Source organism: Suricata suricatta, chromosome 7 (genome assembly GCF_006229205.1).
Source record: "Suricata suricatta isolate VVHF042 chromosome 7, meerkat_22Aug2017_6uvM2_HiC, whole genome shotgun sequence".
NCBI lineage: Eukaryota > Metazoa > Chordata > Mammalia > Carnivora > Herpestidae > Suricata > Suricata suricatta.
The window spans coordinates 12414673-12431450 of NC_043706.1; the positions used below are offsets into that span (position 1 = coordinate 12414673).

At 44.1% G+C, this 16778-nt stretch overlaps 1 long non-coding RNA gene and 1 pseudogene across 1 annotated transcript in view; both read left to right on the top strand.

The window, feature by feature from the left end:
• LOC115296871 overlaps nucleotides 1-16778 on the top strand; it is a 233322-nt gene that overhangs the window by 97930 nt on the left and 118614 nt on the right. The window contains exon 3 of the long non-coding RNA XR_003911105.1: nucleotides 1625-1755. This is a non-coding gene — a long non-coding RNA (uncharacterized LOC115296871). The remainder of the gene's footprint in view (nucleotides 1-1624; nucleotides 1756-16778) is intronic.
• LOC115296870 lies at nucleotides 13183-13744 on the top strand (annotated as a pseudogene).

Sequence of the window (16778 nt, forward strand, 5' to 3'; positions counted from 1 at the left end):
TTATGGGGCACCATTCAGGAGGGGATGATGTCAGTGTGATGTTGGCGCCTGTTGCTGAGCTAAGAAATAGGAGAGGGCAGAATCCAACGCTTGGATTTCCAGAAAGCAGCAGGCTGGGGCGAGTGGACCTCATAAGGAATTGAGGTTTGAAGTTGACCTTGAAGAACAAATTGGTATTTTCTTGTTGGCAAATAGGAAAGGGCATGCTAATCAAAGGGAGTGGCATGTACGAAGACACAGAGGCATAAGCAGAATGGTGCAGATAAAACCTGTGTGTATATACATGTGTATACACACACACACACACACACACACACACACACACACACACGTCCAAAAGGGAAATTCACATAGGACCCATGAATAACTTTGCTGGTTTCCTGACATGCTCCCATCCATTCTGTGTTACAGTGATTCTAAAAGCTGTAGTAGATAGACTTTGTAAATAGCTAAAAATGTTTAAGTATTTTTAAAACCAAACCATAGGCATATTGTAATATACAGAAATTTCTCTCTCTGCTTCCGTGTCTTAAATTAGGGATTCATATATGGCTCTGGAGTTTATTAATCTGTCTTCTTTCCAATAAGATGTAGCCAACTCAGGGAGGACCTGGATTTTAGGTTTTTCTTTTGTGGTTCAGCATCTGGATTTGGGATTCGATGGCATTTATAATTTATTGAGATAATCATCCATTTGCTCTTCATTGAAATAGGAGTTAAACATTCATAGGAGTTAAAATGGAGGGGCCGCCACATCCAAAAAGAGTTAGTAATCCTAAGACCTACATAATGTATCAACTCTGGGGAAGGTAGGGGGATGGTTTGGTATATAACTTTTTTATGGTAAATACAGGAATGTTGGTAGCGAGATCTGTTTCGGAGAGACGGTATATAGTACTGTAATTTTAAGCATGGCCTCTGTGAGCAATATTGTCTTAAATCCTCACCGTAATAGCTACTAGCTGTACCAACTGTCAGATTGCTTGTCAATAACAAACATAATCATGATTGCTGGCTACGTTGAAGGGTGCAGTAGAGTGCATACTGCCAAGAACATGGGAAGTGGTCAATAAATGTTAGTGGTGACTTTGAATTTTATCACCAATACCGTGCTGCCCTGGAGAGGCACTGCTCATTGCAAAAGTGGAATGCAGGCTGTTACGGTAAAAACAGGTACTGAATTTGCTTCGCTTTACAGCTGGAAGGGATCTTAGGGAACCATCACCTTCAGTCATGGTTCTGACATTTTCTGGAGAACTTTTTTTTTTTTAAATTTCTCTGAAGTTTTGGAATCATTAGTGAGGGAAGGAGGGGAAGGAGCGACATCATCTTGATGGTGATGTCCCTGAGGTTAGAAGATGGGGTGCTGGGCAACAGCCTCTGGCCAGAATCCTCTCATCCCTGGAGATGGGGATCTGCTATGGCGTTGCCTGCTGAGTTTTTGATGTTTTGCCATAAGAGGTGTGTGTGTGTGTGTGTGTGTGTGTGTGTGAGAGAGAGAGAGAGAGAGAGAGAGAGAGAGAGAGATTGTGCACATGTGTTTCTCTTTTTTGAGACTCCCGCTAATTTGAGTGAAGGACACAGAGCTGCCTGACTCAGTGGGAAATTGTTTTTCTAATTACAGGTCTCTAGGCATTTTCCAGTGACTTTCTCTACTGCCACCATTACTACTCAAGCAAAATCTGAGTGGAAAGATCTGCTGGGAGAGAACTGACTGCTTATGTTTCTCCATTGTGATGAAAGCACATGGTACAGGTAAAACCTCCAAAATCTTTAACCCATAATAACTCACGTAATCGTCAGCCCCCGAGACAGCGGCGGGGAGGCTAGCTCTCCGTTCTCACGTACACGGAGACACACAGCATAAATGTTCCTCTATAGATTCATATTCTCCACTTGTTTATTCTTTCTGTGTCTTATAAAAACGGAACCCTTGCTTTTTGGTGGGAGAGAAAATCGCTTCTAATTATCTTGAGATCACTGATTAGGATGGATGGTAATGCATTGGTAAGAAAGAGGTATTTCTGATGATGGTGTTCAAAAATCCAGTTTCAAGAGACCACCGTCAGATGGGAGTAGGGAACAATGCAGTATATACTATTACCTAACCTTCTCGTGTCTCTTAAAAATGGAACAATATGGGGCGCCTGAGTGGCTCAGTTGGTTAAGCATCCGACTTTGGCTCAGGTCACGATCTCATGGTTTGTGGGTTTGAGTCCCGCGTCGGGCTCTGTGCTGACCGCTCAGAGCCTGGAGCCTGCTTCAGGCTCTGTGTCTCCCTCTCTCTCTGACCCTTCCCTTCACTCATGCTTTTGTCTCTCTCCATCTCTCAAAAATGAATAAATATTTAAAAATTTTTGGAAAAATATGGAATAATGCACATCTTTTCATATCAAGAAATATATATTTACAGCATAATTTTTAATGTTTATAGAGTATTATAATATTACATAGCATACCATTGAATGCATATCCTAAAATATATTTAATTGATCCCCTCTATTGGACATTTAGGGTTTGTGGTTTTCTTTTTTCATTATTCTGCTACCAAGAACGTTCTTATAGCTTTATATGAGTTGCCATTACTGGTGCTTTCCTTAGGATACTTCCTTACCAGTAAATTGCAGCATTTAAAAGTGTTCAAGTATTAAGGCCTTATGCTGTGTGTTGCCAAACTACCTTCCAGTCAAGTCACACCAGTTTGTACTTCGAGAGTCCCTGTTTCCATACAGTTTTGCCAGGGCTGAAAATGTTGAAAACAGAGGGTCTTGCCAAATGATTATGAGAAATGGTATCTCCATGTGTTACTATTATTTGTTTTTTGCAGGGAGGCATATATTTGTGAATTTATAAATCATACCATTTTGAAGAACTTTTCTCCAGTGGACAGTAGCATGTTTAAGACTTACCAGCTTTTGACATTTGAGAAATAATGCTTAAATCAAGAAGGCATGGAAAGGTCCTAGGGAACTTGAAGTTTTCCCCTCTTTTTTGGCCTTGTATTTCTAAACAACCTGGATAGCAATGATTTTTCAATGGAAAACATGGTTTTTCATTTCTTAATGAAAAGTATTTAATAAATGGTCCACATTAAACATGGATCAGAAAGTATACTAAAATTACATACATACACACACACACACACACACACACACACGTCCAACATTGGGAGCGTGATTAAAGATAATTATGCTAGTTCCATATGATTCAGAGACTGTAGATCACGTTAGAAAAGACTGTATGTAGGCTCCACACTGCTTGGGTTCAAATCCCAGCTTTGCTATTTTCTTGAGGTGTGATGTTGAGCAAATTACCTCACATCTAGAGCATCTACGGTTGTGAAAAGTGAGTACCCATCTCACAGGGTGTTGTCTCAACAAAATATATGTGAAATGTTGAAAATAGAAAAAAAATCCTGTTTCAAGGAGCGCCTGGGTGGCTCAGTTGGTTAAGCATCTGACTCTTGATTTCGGATCAGGTCATGATCTCACAGTTCAGGAGATTGAGCCCCACATTGGGCTCCAAGCTGACAGCACAGAGCCTACTTGGGATTCTCTCTCTTCCTCTCTCTGCCCCTCCTCCACTCACATTCTTTCTCTCTCTCTTGCTCTCTCTCTCTCGAAATAAAGAAGTAAACCTAAAAAAAATCCTATTAGAAAACAATATTTATTGGTAGCAGAAAATGGCCATTATAGAAGTAAATGGAAAGCAAAACATGACACTTAACCAATAGTGTCATCCTAATCTTGTAAAATTATTGTTTTGCTCCCTCTTTCTTTGCATCCTCCTCTGATATTCACCCCCCCCCCGCAAAGAATTTAATATATTTCTGATTGGCCTTAATTTGAATTAACGGAGTAATCCCAGTCTTGGAGGAACTGACTGAAATCTGCAAGCCAGAGAACCATTTACCACAGAGCCGTGACATCCGTCAATGTCGCCTGGCCAGAGGGACCCTCAGAACAGCCCTTGCCTGAGACCAGAACCTTCCCCCAACTGCAGGTTGCCTCGCTTCTGAGCTACGGCGAGCCCCTCGCGTCAGGCAAGCTTTCTGGCCTCTTCGAGCTGCGCAAGGAGAGTCTCCAGCTGTCTGGCTCCGTGCATGGGCTCCCAGCCTCCTCTCTTCCCCCATTACTAAATAGGCTTCCTTTCCCTAACTAAACGAAAGAGAGGGTAGAATGAGAGACCACCAGCCCTCAGGAAACGTATGCTTCACCCCACATAAACACAGAAGGGAAAACTGTTGAGTTGTGAGGCCCCTCCATGCTTTTGCTGCCTCAGATGGTTGAAAAATAGGAGGAAAAAGAAGTAAAGGATGACTTGGCATTGAGGAGACAGACGCAAGGCAACTTGACTGGCTTTGGCTAATGCGTTTCACTGGCTACCTTGCAGCTCCTGTGTGCGTTAGATGCCGCATTGGCTTTGGCGCACGTTGGCGGTCTTCATTTGAATGGCTCTGTATTTTTCTTTTTCTTTTTTTTTACATTTATTTATTTTTGAGAGACAGAGATGGACAGAGCATGAACAGGGGAGAGGCAGAGAGAGAAAGCTACACAGAATCTGAAGCAGGCTCCAGGCTCTGAGATGTCAGCACAGAGCCCGACGCGGGGCTCAAACCAAATGCTGAGATCATGACCTGAGCCGAAGTCGATGTTCAATCGACTGAGCCACCCAGGTGCCCCTGAATGGCTCTGTTTTTCAATAAAAGGAGGAACATCTGAATTCCCAATTAAGACAGATTAGCTTAAGATGTCCCCCTCAATGGCTCATAAATTCTTCTCCCATGAATGATGATAAGCGAGAATAAGAAAATTGAACTTATATTTATGCATAGACATATGGTATTTCAATAAAACTAGTAAGTTCATGAAGGGAGAGGGACAACAATTGTGTTGGGAGATATAGGTCAGGAAAAGAATCCGTAATGTCCTGCCAGACTCCAGGGAGGCTCTACATGAGCATGGGGAGGACGGCCGCACGGCATGGAGTGAGAACAGTAATACCGGTAACATATGGAGCATTTGGTATTTGGATAACACTTCCATTCTTCCTAAACCACGGAATCAATAGGGACTCAGACAGAGAGGAAGAAACCGTTCTCTTGCTGTGAATCACTGGCTGGTATGTAGAAATGATTATCAAGGGCTTCCCAGAATGAATGTGCCCAGGAAGGCAGAAGAGCCGTGGAGAGGGGGGGAGGGGCGGTGATATTTAACCATATTGGACTGTGCTATGGCCTCACACCTGTGGTCCAGACATTCTTTTTTTGTTTTTAATAGATTATTGTCAAATTGGTTTCCGTACAACACCCAGTGCTCTTCCCCACAAGTGCCCTCCTCCATCACCACCACCTCTTTTCCCCCCTCCCCCTTCCCCTTCAACCCTCAGTTCGTTTTCAGTATTCAATAGTCCCTCAGGTTTTGCGTTCCTCTCTCTCCCCTGTGGTCCAGCCATTCTTGATGCTTTCCATAACCAAACCGTATTTGCAATCACGTAGGCACCTATCTGCCAGACCAGGCCGAATCACTGTGGCAAACTCTATTCATAGAGTCCCCCCGGGCCTTTGGGGTGCCTTAAGGACTCTGCCAGTCCAGAGTGAAAGCACAGTTTTTGAATTGCAAGAAATCGAGACAATGTCTTTGAAATCTAACCCCATTCAGTCCCGTGTTACTCATTTATTCATTAGCAAATACCTCTTTGGGGAGCGAGGCTGGTATGAACTAGTACGGTTCTAAGCTTTGGAGATAGGGAATGGAGCAAGACGGATGTGAGGCCTGCCCTAAGGGAGTTCACATTTCCAAGGGAGCTACAGTCGATAGCATCATAGCCTAGTTCGGGTGAAGACAGAGCTGAACTGGGCTGTTCTAAAAGAAAGCATAGCATGGATCTGAAATGAGAGAAACGAATGGAAAAAGCTCCATTGATCTGGAAGGCAGAAGGAACCAGAAAGCAGTTGGCAGCTGGCAGTGAGGTTGTGGTTCTGGACAGCAGAACCAGATTGGGAAGGAAGACAGTGGGGAGAGAAGGCAGCAATAGAACCCTGCTTGAATACCCAGGGCCAGGGCCAGGGAAATTCGGGCAGCTATTGACCTCAGTAATAGAAATAGCGCCTGCTAGTGGCAAGCGAGTTGTTAGCAATTGTGAAATGAATATGCCGTAGTCTGTGACTGTGTAAATCTGTTAGATGGCAGAGTGGCTGACGTGGGGCACATGGCAGTGCTTCCTTTGTTCGGCCACCACCCGAAGGAAGAATGGCTGCCTTACCAGCACCTGCTTACCTTACTCTAACTTTGACTACCTCCCTCCTTTGTCTTACCTTATCCACCATAATTCATGCTACAGGGTGAGATTGAGTTTACAGTGAATTCTACCTTCTGCGCACAAGCATAATTAGCTTCACGTCATTAACTTTCAACGGATTTAAGCTCCGGATCAGTGGTTGCATCTTGTCCTCTGCAGGATTTGGTGCCTGTCCTCTCTGCTTGTTTGTGGGGTTACAGCTCTCCTTCCCTTCTTCCTTCCATTTGTGGGTGCTTTTGTGGTCTCTAAAATAGTAAAATCCACTCCGAGATTTCTTTCATTTTCTTCGGCCTGCAACATGGCTGTGGTAAAGGCCACGTTTCTAGCTTTGGGTTGACTATCATGGGGAGAGGGGGCCTTTTCTTCTATTTTGTCTTTCCCTAGCCAACTGCTTTCTTCTGGGGCTCTAACCTCTACTATATACTTTACCCCAGTGCTTTTTCTTTCTCTGACAAGCCCAGTTCAATTGTTTATCCCACACCCCAACCCAACCCACCCAGCCACCCAACACAGGCCTCTACTGTGCATTCTGGGCTTTGCAACGCACATTTCCATGGTTAAGAAAACCCTACTGATAGTCATTAAATATTTACAATAGAGATCTCCTCAACACTTACCTTTCAGCATAAATATGTTCTTCCCTTTTCCACTCCAGTTCCTGGAAAAAAAAGCCTCCATAATTCATACCAGTTTGGGGGAAGGTATTATTTTGAAACACTTAATGATGTGTTTCATGGCAAGATGAAAAACGTAGAGACAAAGACTCAAGGGTGTATAGTGTTTTGGATGTAGGCATAGCTTTTCAAAACTATTTTCGAGTCTATTAGAGTTTCTAAAATAATTTACCAGACTTCTCTATAGAGCACTTTATTCTTTGAAAGCCTTGTAAATAATGTGATTTACTATGTCAGCATGCAGACAATCACATAGTTGTTTTACCTCATGAAATAAGGTAGAATATTGTGTTGTCTGACAGAGTCAAACACGTTAGAAAATGGTTGACACCAAAGCCCACCATGTTGTCTTTGGGACCCTCGGGTGAATGCCCAGACCTACCTCCCCTCTGCTATGCTGATGGTGCTCTCAGTATTGCTGGCAAACCGTACTGTTCTGGTGTAAACATTGAGTAGTAGCAATATAAGAGTGTCCGTATTCTGTGGTAGTTTTCAGATTACGGTCTTTTTTTTTCCTCTTAGAGTTTATCAAATGAGATGAAGCATTTAGATATGTTTTCTAAATTCTAGAATGTTTGCCATCACAGCTTCTGATGTTACAGGATTTGGAGTTGGAAAGGGGGCATGAAGATTCCCTAGTCCTCTTTCCTCCCTGACTCATGACCCCGTCCAAATCCTAATGCTGTTTATTGTGACCGTGTTCAAATAGTGAATCATTGATTATTCATTTATTATTGAAAGAATCATTATTATTATTATTATTATTATTGTAAGATATGGAAATTATAGGACTTCTTGGAAGTGATGTACTTTTTTGGTTTAAGTTAGTAAAAAACAACAGACTCATGCCCGTACATATCAAGCAGTATCTAGAAGGGTCATCTCTTTAGATTAAATGAGCAGTATGTCATTGATGTTTATTTAGGTTTTCACTAAATGTTTCGGTAAAATTTGGGAAGGTAGTTCCTGTGTCTGGGCAGTTATATTGGTTCCCTCCTGTTTTCTTTTCAAAAAGATTCTGTCTTCTCTCTTCCTCATTTTTCTTTTCTTTAAGGCGAGGCCAGCAGGTCGCTGTGAAGATTATATACATATAAACCTTTCCACATTTCCTGGCCCAGCACTGTTTACTGCTACCATTTCTACGGTTTCTCCCTCAATTTTACACTCTGGTTTCTTGCTGGTAGAGATCAACTCTAGATCATGAGTATCTGAAACAAACAAATGTTAACCAAGCAGAACAAGAAATTCAGTGCTGATGTCACTTTAGAAGCCGGGACTGTGTTTGGTCCCACGGGCAGAGATGTGATCCTGAGTGTGTCTGTGGCTGCACCCAAGTCCAGTTGGAACATCCTGGGCCTTGAGACCAGGAGGACTTTGCACAAAGTACGCACTTGAGTCTGCGTCTCCCAGTTTTATATCTGTAACATGAATGGGTTCCTCTCTGAGGCTTCTCTCCTCTAAAAATGATCGTCTTACATTCCAGAGGTTTTAAGGCTTTGACGACCCTGCAGAAAACAGCCTGTGAGTCAGTCTCTATTGCTTTTATTGCGCATTTGAATATACGCATCGAGTGTTTTCTGGTACGTGCCCCGCGTCTTGCTCAGGTGGAGCTGATGACCTGCTCTTCCATGGATGATGAGAGAAAATGTGACAAAACACTCGTTTCCTGCACAAAGGCACCCCCCCCGCCCAGTTGCTTAACCCCTTAAGCTAGTGTTCCTGCTGCACAGACGGACATCACTTAGCACTGAAATGCAGCCATCCCTGGAGGGAATTTTGGCTGGTGAGTAATAGGCTGCAATACTTCTGTGACAGTTTGGGGAAAAGGAGTGAGACAGAAATAGCAGATTCCAAAATAATCCAATTAAAACAGCAGGAAAGTGGCGTTGGGTGGCAAGAAGGGAGGGGTGGGACGCCCGGAGTCCCACGGTCTCTGCGGTCCAGGCAGCGTGGCCTGTGGGTCCGGAAGCTCTGCGCTGACCGCTGTGAGCATCTCCTACGTGCACCCTGAAGACGGGGCTTGTCTAGTGTCCCAGCAGGCTGTCCTCTCTGGATTCTCTCTCTCTCTCTCTCTCTGTCTCTTCCTAGTGGTCTAATTATCAGGCTGTGTTGGCACATAAATAGAGCTGTCTGTTTAGAGCTACTTTTCTCTTTTGCATCCTGTGTAGGATTATATCGTGTTCAGTATTTATGACATCAGAACGGACTATGCTGAGAAACCCTTCTGTTAAGGCACTTAAAAAATTTTTTTTAATGTTTATTTATTTTTGAGAGACGGAACACAGGTTGGCGGGGGTGGGGGGGGCCGTGGGGGTGATGAGTAGAGAGAGAGGGAGACACAGAATCTGAAGCAGGCTCCAGGCTCTGAGTTGTCAGCACAGAGCTTGATGTGGGGCTTGAACTCACAAGTCGTGAGATCATGACCTGAGCCAAAGTCAGACGCTCAACTGCCTGAGCTACCCAGGCACTCCTGTTAAGAAGGCACCTTTCAGATGGCTCAGGAAGGGTGACCTGGTAGACCAGACAGCCCTTCTGTTTATTTCAAGGGTCTTCATAACAAAAATGACTAGGAAGGAAAATTCAAGCCATGTACATAATACACAAAGGCAGGTGAATAAAGATGTAGAACTCTTTAGATTTTCTGGGGTGGAAGTAACCTCTCTGATAGCTATTGGAATAAGAACACGGACGTAGCAGTGGTTCAATCTGAAAAATACTGGGCAGTACAAGCAAGGATATAATAATTTAAAGAGCAAAGATTTGACAACACAGAAATAATCACATCATCAGATAATAGGACTTCAGATCTCCCAAAAGGGAGGTTCCAAGAGATAAAGGAATCAGGTTCTAAAGGAACGTGGGCATTTTAGTTTAACCAGAAAGGAGAGACCTTTAAAAAGAAATATAGGGGCCAGGTGATGAGCTGTCCACTCCCCCTTGAGCTTTGCACCACATGATTATACAGTAAATGTTTTCTCCAATTAAACCTCAAATAACAGACTAAAGGAAAAGAATCCTGGGCACATGGGTGGCTCAGTCAATTAAGCGTCTGACTTCAGCTCAGGTCTTGATCTCATGGTCTGTGCTGACAGCTCAGAGCCTGGAGCCCGCTTCAGATTCTGTGTCTCCCTCTCTCTCTGCCCCTCCTCCCTTCACGCTCTGTGTCTTTCTGTCTCTGGAAAAGGAATAAGCCTTAAATATTTTTTTAAAAAGAAAAAGAATGCTGTGTTGTTTCATTTAATAATGCCCATTTCTGGAGGTCCAGGTAGAGACAAGAGGGGCATCTGTGAGCTCCCTATAAGAGTGAGAGAAGTAGAATGCTGAAGGGTGACGACTTGGAATGGAGAAGGAAGGCACGGTAAATCCTTACAATGTGTGGGCTGCCGTGCTGAGCTTTCCTTTATGCAGCCAGCCACCCGTTTGCCTTCATCAACTTCTGTGTTTTCATCACCGACTCCATGAAGTGTCCACTTGGCTTTTCTTTCTTTTTCTTTTTTATCTTAACCTCCTACCTAGGGTAGCTAAAGGAAGGAAACGCCCCAGACCAGATGCTGTTTGTGTGTGACACGCATGGCAGAGGCTCGATTTCTAGGTGGCTACGAACACAGGGATCAGTCTGCACACCTCTGAGCAGATTTGTGTGTGCGTCCGTGAATGTGTGTGCACGTGTGGGGACAGCCACAGACACGACGCATAGGCGCATCTGCTCTATGCTCGCTAACATGGAGGAGACACATTGACAGTAATGAGAAAGGGTGATAGGAAACTGCGAAAGTAAAATGCCTTTCAGCAGCTTTACTGTTCCGACCCAAGTACGCCATGTAACATTGGGTGGTGGCGGGGGTGGGGAGCTTTGCCCTTTCATCACATAGAACAATAGTAAGGAGTTACATATTAACCGCTTCAAGTGTCTGTAAGTGTCAAAAGATACAAATTTTCTATTGTTTGCAGCTCTTGAAATATGGGCTGTGTATTGTCCTATTATAGTGAATGTATCCCTGCTTGCTTGGAGTTCAAAGTGCTCTGGATGAAGAATGTTACAGAGGGTAGTTTGTGGCAGAAAATGTGCCCTGACTGTTTGTTTATTATTCCTGAGGACATTTGCAGGTCTGAACGGTCACACACAAAAAGAAGAGCTTTGTTTGGGAAGTACAGTCGGAGCAGTACGAGAAAATTGAATTAAGTAAAGAAACTTAGGGACTCCATCTTTGATTGATGGTGCTTATGTATTCTTCGTTATTCCCCATGAAGGCATAAAAACTATGAAATTGGATTTGGAAACTGGATTAAGACAAATGGGTCCTCAGATTTTTTTTTTTTTTACTTTAGCTCTTTCCAATTTTCCTAGGGAAGCACACAGTCACAATATGAAGAATCTGTGTTGACTACATTAAATCTTCCTAAAGAGTGTGCCCTTGAAGTTTGCTTTTAAGAATTTGTTTAGAAAACGCAGAGACAGAGGTACACCTGCTGCTGTGTTACGATATTTGTCGTTAGAGATTTTATATACGCATTTACTTTTATAAAGTAAACAAAGGGGGAACAGAATCCTGTTTTACTTCAGAAATTTTTTTCTGCCTGTCTATCACCCTACCTTCTTTTTCCAGGTAGAGTTTACCATATTCCCATTTGAGCTATCGCTCTACTCCCCCCTCCAAAATACTTTTTATCAGGGATTTGTAGGTATTCACACAAGTCTCTATTCACTAGACTGCAACCCACCTGAGTAAAGGAGTCTAAGATATGGACGGTCGTATCTGCTCTGATGTGGTATAAAATCTGGCTGAGGGTTAGAACAGCCTGAGTGATGGGATCATATGGGATTACAACCCCAAAGAAGAAAATAAATACCCATGAGTCCATAGTGATATTGATAAATAATTGAATAAATCAGGGAGGCAAAACATTCTGCTTACTGAAGAATTCCAGTTAATAAATAAATACATGTGAGGCGTCGTGAGAACTCCTAGCAGTAAATGCCACAGGAAAGTTCCACTGATGGGTGCTAGTATTGGTGGACAAAAGATTAAGCAGAAATAGGATACTTGTAGCATTTTAAAGTATCTCCCTCCAGAAGGCTTAGCTAGTACAAAAAGGAATATGTCACTCTACCTGAAGAATCCTGACAGACACGCCTTACCTGAGTGGTCAGGGTTAGCATCGTTAGTAAGCCATATTGACATCGGATGGCTCCTTCACAGGAAATACTGAGAAGGACCCATGCCTGCTGCGGTGTTCTTCTCAGTCATGTGTAATCCCACTCTCCTCAAGAGAAAATATCCAACCCAAGTTGGAGAACATTCTAGAAAACAGCTGATGTGTACCCTCCGAAAGCCCCATGGTCTTGAAGATAAGGAAGGATTGGGGAGCTGTACAGGTGGGAGGGGACTCAAGAGACAGGATGTGTCCATGTCACGTGAAAGCCTAGATGGGCTCCTGAGATGGAAAATGGACATGGGTGGAAACAACAGATGAAATCCTAATAAATTCTGTGATGTGGTTGGTAGTGTTGACCAAGCTTAATATTCTGGTTTTGGTCATTGTCCTAGGATTATGTAAGACTTGAACATAAAGGAACGCCGAGGGATGGGGACAAGGCAAGTCTGTACTATTTTTGCAACTGTCTATAAATCTAAAATTATCTTCGTGAAAATCTAGCTGAGGACACAATACCATTCCACAAGAAGCGATTTTGAAGCAGTACGTGAGAGGACGCAACCAAGAATTCGTGGTGGGCAGGGGGCAAGTGAGGGTCAGTGAGCGTTGAGGGGAAGAGGGAGTGGCTGGGGGTGAGGGGTCAGGACAGGTTTCCTAGGAGATGTAGAGATGACAGGTGGGACAAACGGGGATAGGTCTAGGACCAGAGAGAGCACGGGAACAAAGGCTCGAAGGAGGGGCATGATGACCTGTGTGGGATGGGTGGAGAGGCGGGCCGAGGGATGTATGTGTGGCTGCTGGAGAGAAGCAGGAAAGAAATTGAGCCCCTGTGGGGAAGATGGAGCAGAAGACTTGGAAGTTCATGGGGAGGTAACACAGAGTTATAAATTCTTGCTCCAGGAAATGCCACTGTGAGATGGTACCTATGGGAAATTGGTGACAGGGTATCCTGGTGGCTGGGATTTGGGAAAGATGAGGGCGGGTGAGTTAGGAGTTAGAAATAGGTAATGAGACCTTGTAGATGATGACGCCCCGGAGCCACTGCCCAGAGATGGTCAACCTCATCATGGTTTTCAACATCACCATGTCTGGTGAGCCTATGGGTGGCGTCTCCTTCGGGCTGTTAGTAGACAAATTTCCAAAGACAGCAGAGAACTTTCCTGCTTTGAGCACTGGGGAGAAAGGATTTGGGTATAAAGGTTCCTGCCTTCACAGGATTATTCTGGGACTTATGTGCCAGGGAGGTGACTTCACATGCTGTAATGGCACTGGTGGCAAGTCCATCTATGGGGAGAAATTTGATGATGAGAATTTGATGATACTGAATCACACAGGTCCTGGCATCTGTCCATGGCAAATGCTGGACCCAACATGAATGGTTCCCAGGTTTTGATCTGCACCACCAAGACTGAGCGGTTGGATGGCAAGCGTGTGGTCTTTGGCAAGATGAAGGAGGGCAAGAGTCTTGTGGAAGCCATGGGGTGCTTTGGGTTCAGGAATGGCAAGACCAGCAAGAAGATCACCATTGCTGACTGGACAAGTCTACCAAATCTGACTTGTGTTTTATCTTAACTACCAGAGCATTCCTTCTGTGCCCACCCCTTCACCCCCGCCTGCTCGAAATATCCTATAATCTTTGTGCATATAGTTTGGCAGATTCCGTGTTTTTCTTACTCCCCTCCTCATTTAGCTGGATTGCAGAGTTAAGTTTATGATAATGAAATGAAAAAATAGACAGCAGCAACAAAGAAATACGTCATGAGAAGCTATTCATCCCGGGCCTGGAGTGGGAGGGGTGGGGAATCAGAGGAAGAAGCGGAAGCATCATATCTAGAAGCATTTGCAGAGGGAGACTCACAGAATGTAGTGGAGGAGGGGCAGAAAGAGGGAGGAGTCAAAGATGATTCCCAGGTCAAGCTCCCAGGACAGGTGATGCTGGTGTCCATAATTGAAATAATTCATTCAGCAGATATTTGAGTCCCTACATGGAGGAAATCTGTGTTCCAGGTAAAAAGGAGGATGAAAAAGAGTGTAAATGCAGTGTTTGCTTATGAAACATGAGTAGGAAAGCCAGTGACTTGAGCTAGACTGAATGACTTCATAGGTGACCAGCTCAGACCCATGTATGGTGGGGGGCAGGGGAGGGGGGAGTCTGTCCTCCAGTTCAAAAGAAAGGAGGGGATTTCTGTCATCCTAATAGGAGCCCAGAGTAGCCTTAGGATATTTTTCAAGTTGACGTTTCTCTGTGCTTAATAACAATGTCAAGCCTACTGTTGAGACTCTATGCACCAAAAACCCCTCTCTAGTAAATCACCATTCTACTTAGGAAAAGTCCAAACATACTCTTTTGACTCTGCCGAGATAGAGATGCCTGGGTCCCAGGGGTCCCAAACACGAAAGTTCCGACACCATAAAAGCACAATGAACTTGGTAGAAGAAGAAATGGAAAGTCAAGTTTGCGTGCCAAAGTTTCCGGCTCCCAATCTTCAGGCACTGTGTCTTCTGGACTTGTTTTATAGGATGGCGCCCACAGAGCAGACCCTTAATTAATGTTTGGGATCCCGGACAGGTTTGCCTACATTCTTCTTCTTCTTCTTCTGTGTTATTTAGGAAGGAGTTTCTGTACCCTTTCTTCCTCTGTGTTCTTGACTTCACAAATTTCCACCTGTTCCTCAAAACTGACTCTACAAAGATTTCCATTGCTCTCACAATTGACAGTTTCAGTTACGGTTCTTAAAAATGGAGCACTTACTCCCTTGATTAGGTTAAATGGACATATTACTGAGAATAGGAAACTAAAGAGGAAGTTAACCCCTTTTATGGTTAGCTGTCAATGGAAATCACTTATCTTCTGGCAAGCGTGAAATTGTGGTGGTTCTGATTGGGGTGCAGAATGAAACATCGCATATCACCTTTGCAGCCGGTTAGCTTAAGCTCCGAGTGTCTTCCAAACGGTGAGAACGCTCCATGAAATATGAATTGTATGTAAGACAGGGTTTAAATGGCGGTGTGTTTCATCATCCGAATAGACATCTTGTGTGTAATGTGGGAAGGAATCCTGTCTCTTACAGAGTGGACATCGGCAGCGACAGAACACTCTGTGAAGTGACCACGAGGTCCCCTCTGTGGGCTCAATGTGGAAGCCTGTATGTTCAAACTAGGAGGATAAAGAACCTTTTTATGTTCTTTGCATGGACTTCGGTATTATTTCTGTAGGGAACACAGCTCTGAATTGTCATTGTAGCCAATGGTTCTAGACAAAGGTTCCATGTAAAGGTGCGCCTCTGTCCAGTGACTTTCCACAGCGCCATATACACATGCCAGTCTGCACCACCCCCGTCTCAGAGTGCCTGGTGCCTTTGAGTGCAGTGCGTTTCCCACAGTAGGTGTCCAGTTTTCCTTTGGTGGCAGAAGTAGGAGTCCTGTGCTGAGCTCAGGCATCCATTTCAGACCTGTTCTTAAAAGTTACAAAGTGAAGGCAGACAGAACCTTAGCTCTGTGACCCACAGCAGAGGCCCATAGGGATTGAGAAAGCTACCAGGCTGCCCTTTTGTCACAGAGTTCATACACACATATTAAACAGGTTAATTCTTTTATTTCTTAGGACGCCCCACGGGAAGCACGTGGTCATTTAACCTGGTCAACCTTTTAGAAATGCAATGGAGAGATGAGGGTGGAGAGTGCCAGAAAATTGCGGTGGAAGGAACAAGGATAGAAAGCCAAGTTTTAGGAATGAACAAAATCTGTTTAAAGTTAGATCTTAATTTAGAGTTTGTGCTGTCCCCTGTGGCACTCAATAATGAAATAAGGGCGAGACTTAACAGAGCAAGAGGCGGGTTAGTGGTTACACATTCCTTCCCTTCTTCACTATCCTCTGTTCTCCCGTCTCCCCTTTCACATTAAAAGTAAACTAAACGAGAAGGAAGTGAGCAAGCTGTTTTAAGAACGTTCAGGTGATGTCACAGCTGTGAATTCTGTCATAACATGATCCTGGTTTTCTTATCCACCACACATGCTTTTGTGATCCCAACCTACTCATGAAATCTGCAAGAAAATACTTCCCAGGAAGGGAAAAAATGACTGATAAAAGAAATCCTGCTCTTGACTCTGTGGGTGAGGCCCTGAGATGCCCAGAGCCCCGTTAGCTAAGCAGGGCCCTCAGTGTAAGGTTAATGATGTAAGGAGTTCACTTAGCTCAGTTCCCCAGGTAGATTAAGTGGAGGGAGAGGGCTTTCTCATGTTAAATATATTGACCACAGTGAAGAAAGTAGAAAAACTAGAAGCATTATAAAGTCTCAGCCGTGTGGGGCCATTCATTTTAGAGATAAATCATCCGAGAAGATTATTCAGGGGAGGTGGACATAAAGGACCTTCTCCTGAGAGGCACCAGAGCGGAGAGGACACAGAGAGCAAGAACGTTGCATCCAGAAACCCCCACGTGTCTGGGGTTAACTTCCGGTGTTCACGATAAGGGGTGGAGACATCCACATGGTGATGATCCCGGAACCCAGAGTCTTCCCACCTTGCGGCTCAGGGGTTCCCTAAGGTCAGTGGGAGACCGGAAGGTTGCTCTGTAGCAGTTTGGCCAGCAGTTGTGGGGGAAGAGAGAGCGTGAAAGATCTCGGTGGAGGTTTGTTAAGGGAAGTG